General features: G+C 39.7%; 1 pseudogene; it reads left to right on the forward strand.

Moving 5' to 3' along the window:
• The first annotated feature begins 8,248 nt into the window (after nucleotides 1-8,248).
• LOC138397326 (ragulator complex protein LAMTOR5 pseudogene) lies at nucleotides 8,249-8,580 on the forward strand (annotated as a pseudogene).
• The last annotated feature ends 3,130 nt before the right edge of the window (nucleotides 8,581-11,710 follow it).

An 11,710-nucleotide genomic window follows, 5' to 3' on the forward strand; every position in this document is an offset into this window, starting at 1 on the left:
AGCCCAAACCAGCCAGAACCAAGGCGGTGATGAAAAAAACGACCTCAGGTTACCCTCCCTGCTCATTAAACCCCACTTATGATGTTTCATCATACGAAAAGAAACTCCCACCTATATGGTTTAAAAAGCGGGGGGGACCCTTGGTTCCAAGAACTCCTCACCCCTTACCCAAAAATCTTATGAATAATCCTCCCTCTGCTTAACATAAAATTAGATTAAAGGTATAAAATAAGACCCTGGAAACTCACAAAGTGCTACTCTCCGTTGCTCTGAGAGAAAGCCGCTGCTCTGCCTATGCAGCAAGCCTTCCTTCTGTTCTTTTGTTACCTCAATAAACTTGCTTTTGCCTTACTCGTCGGTTTGCTGCTGAATTCTTTCTTGCTCGCGAAGCCAAGAACCCATTTGGCTTTCATACTGGACACCCGTTTTGGGGTCCACTTTCCTGTATCAGTTTGATTCGTCCTCTGATGATTGTTAACTTGCTGAGATGCTTAGTTTCCCATTCTAGGTGACAAGTTCCTTGAACACATGGACTGGTTTTATTTTTTCTTAGAACAGTGCTTTGCCTATAGCTGAGTTTTCTTTCTCTGACTCCCGCTTTTCTTTCCTCCCTCCTCCCCACCATTTTCACATATTATCCTGTACCAGGTACCAGTCACCTGGCAAACCTGATTGATAAGGTCATATTGTAGATACAATAGGGTGATAGGGTGACTTGTCAAGGGTACCACAGGCTTTGCATTTCTGTTACCTATCATATCATATGCCTCATAAAATTATATGACTGTAGCTGAACGTGGTGGCATGTGCCTATTGTCCTAGCTGCTCAAGAGGCTGGGGCAGGAGAATAGCTCCAGCCCAGGAGTTCAAGGTCAGTCTGGGCAACATAGTGAGATCCTGTCTCAAAAAAAAAAAAAAAAAGGAAAAAAGAAAGAAAAGAAAAAGTATATGATTGTAAAGACTGTAGAGGGCTCCCTACATTTGAATTATGGCGACTTGTAGTCTCTCCACAGCAGTACTGAGGACTGTCTTCCACTTCAGAATTTCCAATTTTGAGTAAGGATGTTGAAAGATCCAACCTTAAAAAAGAAGACACACACATTAAACACAAAGGGGATATTTCAAAATTAAACCGAGGCAGTACTCTCACTGGGTAAACCCTGCCAGCCATCAGGCTGCCAAAGCTTACTTGAAAAAAGGAACCAAAATCCATTTTTATTAAAGTATACATAATCGTCAGCTTCAGGATGACCTCTTCTCAAGGGAGTTTGCACTGAAATGGGATCAAAGCTCTAACCCAAAATAATTAAATCCCTATGATGGCATCTGAAGTATTTGCAGACTTTGAGGATTCCGCATAGTGTATGGACCCGCAGACCAGATTCTTCAGCATCCACCAGTTTAGGGACAGATTCCCACCTACCAGAGAAAACATTTTATCAGTAGTCAATAAACTGGGTTCTGTTTCTGACTCTCCCACTAACCAGCTTGGGTACTCAACATCTCTGGGCTTCAGTTTTCTCATCTGTGAAATAAGAGAATTAAACATGATGATCTCTCAGGCTCCATTCAGTTCTAACATTCTTCTCTTTGTAAAAATTCTAGCTTTGTAGTGTATATATGGAAAGATCCACAGACAACTTTCAGGAATTTGGGAGAAGAGGAAAACCTGCTATTTCTTTATTTCATCCCACCAAGTCTAGTCCATTCAATAAGTCAGTATTTTACATATAGAAGAAAATTTGGAAGATAAATGAAAGGGAGAAAAAAGAACATCGAATCCTATCACATAAGCACTGTTAACATTTTGGTGTATCTCTTTCCAGAATTTTTGCCCTATACATAGGAGAAACATTGGCTGTAATTAGAATGGGGAACTGGTATTATATGTCCTGTTCTCTTGCCTTTGCCGTAGCTCTTCATTTTAGCCACAGCTCCAGGTGAAACTGTGCATTGGGTCCTCTCTATTTTTTTCTTCACCTCTCTTCCCCATCTTAGCCCTAGATTAAGAACAGGTTTTCCTTTCTCTTGCAAAACTGTGGAACTACTTCACTTCCTTTCCTTTGGGGTATTATCCCACCTGCATTCCACTGGGCTCAAGTTGGGCTGACAATTATACTTCCTTGCCATCCAAGAGCCAACGACCTGGGTTTGACTAATAATGTTACCCCATCTTCCAGGTGACCATGATGTGGCCATAGTGTGGGCACTTCATTCAAATACAGCTAATCAGAGCCATTAGCTGGGATTGATACATGACACTGGGATAAAAGAGTTATTTTCTTCCTAGGAAGGGAGCACTTGAATCTAGGGATGGCAGTGACCATCTTCTTCACCACGTGGAGAGGCCCTGACTGCAGAGTGCAGTCATGTAGAGATGGACAGAGGAGTCCCTGCAGTGTGGAGTCCTCACATCCTGCCGTGGATCCTGCTCTTGTAGTTCTTCCTTTAATCTTGTAAGCTACTCTCTAGGACATGAGCAAATAATTATCTTGTCACTTAAGCTAATGTGAGTTGAGTTCTTGTCACTCAGCACCAAGAGTCCTGACTAACGTAATCATAATCACATTCAGGCTCATCCCCACTGGATCATGAGAACAATCCTAACCTTAGACTGGAAGAGTGAACAAGCTCCATTCTGGTTTCCTTAGGACTGGAAAATGTCCTAATTGTTCCCAGCCTCTAAACCTGGGATTAAGTCCTGCTCTTCAGTGCCGAGGGCCTTGCTCCTTGCTCACAGACTGCCTGGTGGGCTCACCACCTACTTGCCATTTGATTGCCTACTGAGAGACTTCCTGTCACTGGGCCACCTATTTAAATTCTTGGACATTTCCATGCTGGACCCTCTGGATATCTCATGATTTACCTCACTCCTACTTGCTTCTTTGCCATACCTCACAGGCTTGCTCTTAGCATATGCACCTGGATCTGTTTCCTCACTATCTGGCGCACCCCAGTGAGACAGGTCCAGTCCTAAATTCTGATCCCTCATTACATCAAATTCAGAAGTATATGTAGGGGAATGGGGGAGGTGTGGAACGGACACTTGACACCTAAGAACATTCTCTAGAAGTAAGAGCCTTTCAAGAGTTCTTAAGGTTGTTAGATGTCTGATGACAAGGTCATCAGAAGCCTGCCCATGAGACCCGCAGCAGTCCACCCTCCCTCCTACTCACTCCCTGAGCGGCATAGCAGTCAGCTGTCCTATGCCTGTGCTCTGAGGGAGAACAAGGTTCCGTTTTTCCTACAGCTCACATCTTATCTCCTTTACAACCGCATTCAGGGATAGACAGTATTCTTTCTAGATTTGGGCAACCATAATTTTCCCTGGGAGGTCTCTTTTATAACATTTAAACAATTTAAGAACAAATTTTTGCCTTTTAGCATAGAAGCCTTGGTTCCCTATCTAGGGTAGTTTGTTTTTGTGATGGAAGGGCACTGAGCCACTCTTCCAGGCACATGAATCTCATTGTCACCAAAGCCATGGTCTTGGCTTCTCAGAGCCATGAAGAAAATACTCCCAGGGTATAGGATGGTGAAATTGGGGTGGCGGGGGCTCGATCAGAGGGGGATGCCTTGGAAAAGTCTGAGCTGGAGTCCATGAACTTAACTGTCTGGCTCTGATGAAGGTTACAGTAAGAGGATGGCTGGGGGAAGGGTTCAAAACTCAAGGACTGGAAGTGACTCTCTCTGGTTGCTTGTCAGAGTCGACCCTGATTTGGGTGGGTGAACGTGATCTTACCATTTTCAAAACAGATCTTGGATGAAAGTGAGAAGTGGATGACAACAGGTGAACTGCTCTCCTGGAAGATCTGGGGACGCTGGTTTTGGTTGACAATAGCTAGGAAAAAATAAGGAACATGAATGAAGAGAGAAAAAGAACATCATCAACAGAAAACTCAGTTGTCACTATTTTAATATTCTCATCAGGGCATTAGCAAAGTTTTCCATAAATATCAACCCATGAAATATGCTCATCATTTGCTCTGGAAATGAATCAGCTTTCTAAACTGAAAACTCTGCTGCATAATTTTTTGATTTATGAAAAGACTGTTTCATTTATGCTTTTGTTGTAAGAACTGCCCTGCACATGAGACTACTGAAAAAGGACTCATGTTTTATTTTCATTCCTTCTTTTAGAAACTGGGTAATAGTCAGAGGCAAAAAAAGAAAAAAAAAAGTCTCCCAGGACACAAGGTCCCTCTGTGTCATTATTAAGTTTTGTGCTAAAATGTAAATTAAAAACAAGAAACTTTACTAATCTATGAAGTGGAATGAATTCATCCTGTGGAGAAAAAAAATATGGTTTATAAGCTATCTAAAAGAAAAAAACGGTACATTGTGAAAAGAAAACAAAACTGGGAACTTCTTAAACTTTATTATATGAATTAGGAGGTTCATAAGTCCAGAATTCCATAGTAATTAGGCTGCATCTAAAATACAAGAAAAATTATAATGATAAAAAAATAAAAGAAATACGGCTGCAGGTAAGAATTTTCACAACTGCGACTTATATTTATCAAACACTTAACTACATTCTAGGCACTATGCTAAGCACTTTGTATGCATTTTATCATTGTATTCTCTCAACAAAGTTCTACAGTTAATTATCCTCACTTTATAGATGAGGAAATCAGCACTTAGATTTCCCCAGTTTCACAGAACTGCTTAGTGGTAGAGCTGGAATTCAGTCTTTTGGAATCTTTCCAACTCCAAAGAATGTGGTTCCACTCACCATACCATATTGGCCATCATTAAAATTAAAAATATAAGCCAGAGAAAATATTCAGTGCTTCTTTAGCTGCTGATGCTCGTAACAATCAAGTTCATCATTGCCATATAAACTTGGTCAGTGGGGAAGGATTGGTCCTATGTCTTGTTGCTCGGCAGGTCTTTGGGAATCCCCTCCATATTAGTCCATGTCTTCTGAGAACCAGACACCAGTATGTGACTAGATGTAAAAGAGATTTATCAGGGGAAATGCCTGAGAGGAACGTGAGGAGGGAGGTGGAGGAGGCTGGGAGAGCCTCCTCTCAGCCTGTGATGTAGGTCTGACCCTGAGTGAAGGAGAGAGGGAAGGAAGGAAGGTTGGGTAGGAGCATCTTCTGTTGCTGTGCAGTCTAAGTTCAGCAAAGCCCATGGAGAGTTCTCAAACCACAGCTGTCCATCAGAAGAGACCTATGTCTCCCGGGAATGAACCTGCCTTGGTGTCCTGCCATGTTCACTCATTGACTGGAAGTAGCCTACGTAAAATGTGGCCTCAGCACAAAAGCGGTGATGAATTTTTGAGCCCTGCCATTGAGGTCATCAGCCAATTACCCTTACTGTAGTCCAAGACTTGAGAGATGCATTTTCACGGCCACTGCCTTCTGTAAGGCCATTCTAAACTGCCCTCAAGGGTCTTGACATGCTTCTCAATGGAAACATGCATGTTAAACAAATGTACACAAATTTTAACATCAAACATGGATTTTCATCTACTCTGAATGCCCCCATAAAACAAAAGTAAAATAAAAACAGAGGGAGACAGAGAAAGAGAGAAGGGATTTACAAATGGAAAACACTACATTAGGGCTGGGGGTGGTGGCTCATGCCTGTAATCCCAGCACTTTGGGAGGCCCAGGCCAGAGGATCATTTGAGGCCAGGAGTTTGAGACCAGCCTGAGCAAGAGCAAGAGCAAGATCCTGTCTCTACAAAAAAAAAAAAAAAATAGAAAAAATTAGCCGGGCATGGTGATGTACACCTGTGCATCACCTGTGCTACTTGGGAGGCTGAGGCAGGAGGATCACTTGATCCAGGAGTTTGAGATTGCAGTGAGCTATGATGATGTCACTGCACTCTAGCCCAAGGGACAGAGCAAGACCCTGTCTCAAAAAACAAACAAAAAACCCAGCACATTAGAAATTTTAAAAACCAACCAGCCAACCAACCAACAAATAAAATAAATAAACAAACAAAAATCTCTCCTAAATTTCATGGCTCCTAAGTCTTCTTAGGGGCCCCTGAGCCTATCTGTTCTCAGTCACTGATAGGACTTCAAGAAGCCAGATCCTCTGAAATCACAGGACAAAAATGAAACCCTCTCTCAACTCACAGTCACAGTACTGTTGCAGGAGCAGAGCTGGCCACAGAAAACTCAATGGAGGCACAAGACTTCATTGCTTTGGGAAGGCTGTTTCTCTTTCTCTCCCTCACTCTCCTTTTACAGGAGCCTAAGCTGTTGCCAGCTATTGTAATCACACATATTGGGCAAAGGGAAGCAAAAGAATGGAGTACATTGATCCCTGGGTCCGGAGTCTGAAGACCAGGGTTCCATTTCAAACTCTGCAACAATTACTAAGATTACTGGTGTAAACAACAGCCACCACCTATATAGCTCTCTTCAGATTTCAAAGCAACTCCAGAGTCTGGAGTTGTAGTTACTATGAATTCCAACTCTTAGCTAGCTGTTTTTATTATAAAATGCTGGCCATTTGAATTGGAATGTCACAGTTTATTTTGTTTTCATGGGCATATTTTTTTCTTTTTTTTATTAGGTTATAATAACGTACTCTAAACTCACCCTTTTAAAGTATACAGTTCAGTGGTTTTTAGCATATTCACAAAGTTGTACAGCCATCACCACTATCTAATTCCAGAATATTTTCATTACCTCCAGCAGAGACCCCATACCTATTCACAGTAACTCCTCATTTCCCTCTCCCACCAACCTCTGGAAACCGCTAATGCACCTTCTGTTTCTATGGATTTGCCTTTTCTGGAAACTTCATAAAATGGAATCATACAATATGTGACCCCTTGTGACTAGCTTCTTTCACTTAGCATAATATTTTCAAGGTTCATCCATTTCATAGCATAGGTCAGTATTTTACTTGCTCCTTTTTATGGCTGAATCATATTCTATTGTATGGATATACCACATTTTGTTTAGCCATTTATTAATTGATAGATATGTGGGTCGTCTCCACATATTGGCTACTATGAATAATGCTGCTGTGAACATTTGTGTATAAGATTTCACGTGGGCATGTTTTCCATTTTCTTTCTTTTCTTTCTTTGCTTCAATTCTACCTGGAAGTAGAATTGCTAGGTCATATGCTAATTATTGATATATGTTTACATTTATGAGGAACTGCTAAACTGTTTTCCAAAACAGCTGCATTATTTTACCTTCCCATCAGCAATGTATGACGGCTCCAGTTTCTTCACATCTTCGCCAACACTTGTTATTTCCATCTTTTCAATAACAGCCATCCTAGTGGATGGGAGGCTTAATTTCTAAACTTAATTCATCTACTAGTTATTTGATGGTGGACTTAACCCTGTTTTACAGATATGTTACCTCCTGAAACAGCACTGCAACAGAACCTTCTGTGATAATAAAAATGTTAAAAAAAAAAATTAGCCAGGTGCAGTGGTCCTAGCTACTTGGGAGGTAGAGGTGGGAGGATCACTTGAGCCCAGGAGTTAGAGGTTACAGTGAGCTATGATCGCACCAATCACTGCCCTAAAGCCAGAGCAAGACCCTGTTTCTAAAAAAAAAAAAAATGAAAAAAAATTTTAAATGTGCACTATTCAAGATAGTAGCCACTAGCCACATGTAACTATTGAGCAATTGAAATGTGGCTAGTGAGACTGAAGAATTGGATTTCTAATTTTATCCAATTTTAATTAATTCACACATAGCTAGTGTTACTATACAGGAGAGTACAGTCCTAGAAAAAATAGTTGGTAACTGGAAGAGTAGGATCTCCATACTTTTGATGGCAACACATTTTCCCCTAAGTTTTGTCTTCATTGAGTTAATGTCTGGCTCCTAAATTCAAAATTCTGACCACTGAAAGCAGGAAGACACTCTCTGGTACTTACAATTTGACACCCTGGTCTGCCAAGGATCGCTTTGCTATTTGGGGCAAGCTATTTACTCTCTCTGGGCCCAGCTATCATTTATAAAATGGATACAGTAATATTTATCTGATAGGGTTCTTGAGCAGATTAAATGAGATAATGCATGTAAAAATATAGCACAGTGCCTGGCCCAATATAAGTTCGCTGTTAGTATCATCATCATCATCATCACTAGCAGAATCAACCTGTGGTGTATCCATGTTTGCAATCTCTCTTCCAGGTAGACAGGAGCATGATTAGGAATGCTGACCCTAAGCATCTAACACAGGCTACATTCACAGAGACTCTTAGAAACAGTTTCAGTGGCTGGGTTCTGGGATGAGGTGGACAGAGGGCAGGATGGAGATGACCTTGGAGCAGCACTTGGAGGACACAATGAAGAATCTATCTATTGTTGGAGTTATGTGTACAGATTCACAAGGACTTAATCCAGGCTGCCATGGAACCCAGTTGGATAAACATACTGGAGTGGTATCTGTTCTAGCCCAGCAAGCAGCTAAGCTAACCTCTAACCCGCTGATATTCCTGTGGTATGTCTAGAATCAGATAATGGGAATATTATGATTCAGAAACATGATAGCATCACAGTGGCAGCGCACAAAATGTCCTGTCCTGTCACAGGACTCGATCTTACTTATATTAATTATCTTATAGAACTACTAAAGTTCTAGCAATTAGGCTATTCATTTAGTGCACATTGGGTACTTTTCTATTTATTTTAGAGTAAGTTGCTTCTTAACACTCTGTGGACCAACCTCTCAAGATATTAGTAAAAAAGGATCATGTTTTGAAGCAGTAGGTCCAGGTCACTTTGTATATAGGATTTTGTTATGTTCAATAAATCTGTTTTGGTGGGGGAAGGAAACAGAGTTTCAGAGAGATTTATGATCATTCATAAAGTCAGTCAGTCAGCAAATATTAATGGAGTACCTACTATTAATGTTTGTTCAGGACAGAGCCATGACTAAAATAGATGAAAAGCTCCACCATCACAGATGCTTACATTTCTGGCTGAAATTATAAAATTACCACAAGATAAACAGCTGTGAAGCAATGCTTCTCAAACCTTAGCATGTACCTGGATGACCTGGAGGGCTTGCTGGGCTCCATTTCTGGTTTCTGATCGAGTAATCTAGGATGAGACCTGAACATTTGCTGTTCTAACAAGTTCCCAGTGATCTGATGGTGCTGGTTCGTGGACCACACTTTCAGAAGCATTGCTATAAAGCATCTCAATCCTTTCATTAACAGCAATCACTTGTTCTTAAAAAGTAAAAAAAAAAAAAAAAAAAGAAATACCTTTTGCTGGAATTAGCTTGTTAAAGCAAATGTATTGGACCTCGTGAACCATCAGGAACCAATAATAACATAAGTATATGAAAGGGTAACTATGAGACTCATATGAGGCAATGAGAATAACAATAAACACATATGTAGTGTCTACTATTTTCAGATACTTTTTCATGTGCTTTAGTATTAACTTATTTAATATTTAAAATAACCCTGAAAGGAAGTACAATTAGTAGCACCATTTTACAGATTATGAAACTGATGGCAAATAGGCACATGAAGAATATTCAACATCATTAAGCCATGAAGGAAATATAAGTTAAAACCACAATGAGACATCGCCACACACCCATCAGAATGGCTGAATAAAAAATACTGATAATACCAAATACTGGTGAGGATGGAGGGAAACTGGATCACTCATACATTTCTGATGGGAATGTAAAAATAGTAGACTTCCTGGAAAATGGTTTGGCAGTTTCATATAAAAGCAAATAGGGCATTACCACACAACCCAGCAATTGTATTCCTGGATGTTTAACAAAAAGAAATAAAAACTTGTATTTACATAAAAACCTGTATGTGAATGTTTTGGCACCTTTTGGAATAGCCAAAAACTCAAACCAAACCAAACCAAACCCCTACATGTCTTTCAAAAAGTGAATAGTTATATTGTGGTATATCCATAATGTGGAATACTACTCAGCAATGAAAAAGAACAAACTACTGATACACACAACAACCTGGATGAATCTCCAGAGAACTAAGCAATCACCAAAAGTTACACATTGTATGATTCCACTTATATAAAATTCTTGAAATGATAAAAATGGAGAACATATTGATGGTTGCCAGGATTAAAGAGGAAGAGGGATCGGGAGAGAAGTGGGTCTGGCTATGGAAGGATATCGTGACAGATCCTTGTGGTGGTGGAAGTGTTTTGAATATTGATTATGTCAACATCAATATCTTGGTTATAATGTTATACTGTAGTTTTGCAAGATGTTGCCATATGGGGAAAAGGTGTAAAGGGTACATGGGATCTCTCCGTATTATTTCTTAAAACTGCATATGGATATACAATTATCTTAAAATACAAAGTTTAATTTAAAAAATTATATATGGGTCCCTCATTATATTTCTGTTGGACCACACTGCTGTAACAGAATCTCACGGATATCCTGAGGCAGAAACTTCTTATCACATGGAATCTAATAAAAGCCTAATTGATGTTTCATTTAACTGAAAGCACTATAAATTCTTGTATCTTTCTCCTAGCATTCACTAATTACTTATTAAAGCTAAATAGCACTAATATGATGTTTTTAAATCAATAGCTCACATACTTGCTATTTTATTTATATATCCTGGAGCATCATTTATAAATTCAACCACTAACTTCTACTTACATATTTTTTCCATAGATTTAGTCGATGCAACATGGTGGTCTTTTTTTGCTTTAACCAGATGATTTTCTTTATGACATCCTTCTCTTGAATAGCTGCTGCTTTTGCGTCCAATTAAGTCAACTATGGTCATGAAATTGGAATTTCCTTGCAAGGCTTTGTCTTGCCCGCATGTTGAAGCTTTGGATACGTATCTATAAGCATCTTCGGTAAGATCTTTCCACGTGTAACTCATGAGATTTACAATTCCCACAGGGAAAGTAATGTTACACTCAGCATATTTCTGCAATGTCTCCCCGAGTTCATACAGTATTTCAGGAGCAATGAGTTTGTATTCTTCCAGTAGGTCCTTTTGCAGGCGTACTTTGGAGAATTTAAGTTTTGAAGGGAGCTTGGGCACAATAAAAGATTGTGAAATGCTAGGTGAGTGGAACTCATCTTCTTTTTCAGGTGCAGCTACTGAAAGTAGTTGTACTTTCTTTAGTTCTTTTGATTTTGTTTTCTTTTTAGGACTGTAAAAAACATATGTGAACTTTAAAGATATTTTATACTCTTTAACCTAGTAATTCGACTTCTAGAAATTCATCTCAAAATATAATAAAAAAGAGGTAACACATCTACTAATCAAATTGCTTACTGTAACATTATTTTTTGATATTAGAAAAAATTAAAAAGAACCTAATGGCTCATAGGGATGTATAGCTAAGTAAATAATGCCATACCCATACAATGGGTGGCCATGGAAAATGGCTTGGAAAATTCCTGTTAATAATTTGAGAAGATGCTTATGTTATAATATTACATAAAAAGTATACACAACTGTATATTGGAATGATCTCAAATGCATAATATATACGTGTATCTGGTAGTAAAAAAACTGAGCAAGGCTGGGCGTAGTGGCTCAGGCCTGTAATCCTAGCACTCTGGGAGGCCAAGGCGGGAGGATAGCTTGAGGTCAGGAGTTCGAGACCAGCCTGAGCAGGTCAAGGTAAGAAGTGTGGATTTTATTCCCAGTGCAATGGCAACAGTAGGATAGCTACTGTGAGAAATGGGGTTTTCTAAGCAGGGTGGGCAGATGCAATGCTTAAGACATTCCCAAGGAGTG

Source organism: Eulemur rufifrons, chromosome 16, assembly GCF_041146395.1.
Source record: "Eulemur rufifrons isolate Redbay chromosome 16, OSU_ERuf_1, whole genome shotgun sequence".
Taxonomy (NCBI): domain Eukaryota; kingdom Metazoa; phylum Chordata; class Mammalia; order Primates; family Lemuridae; genus Eulemur; species Eulemur rufifrons.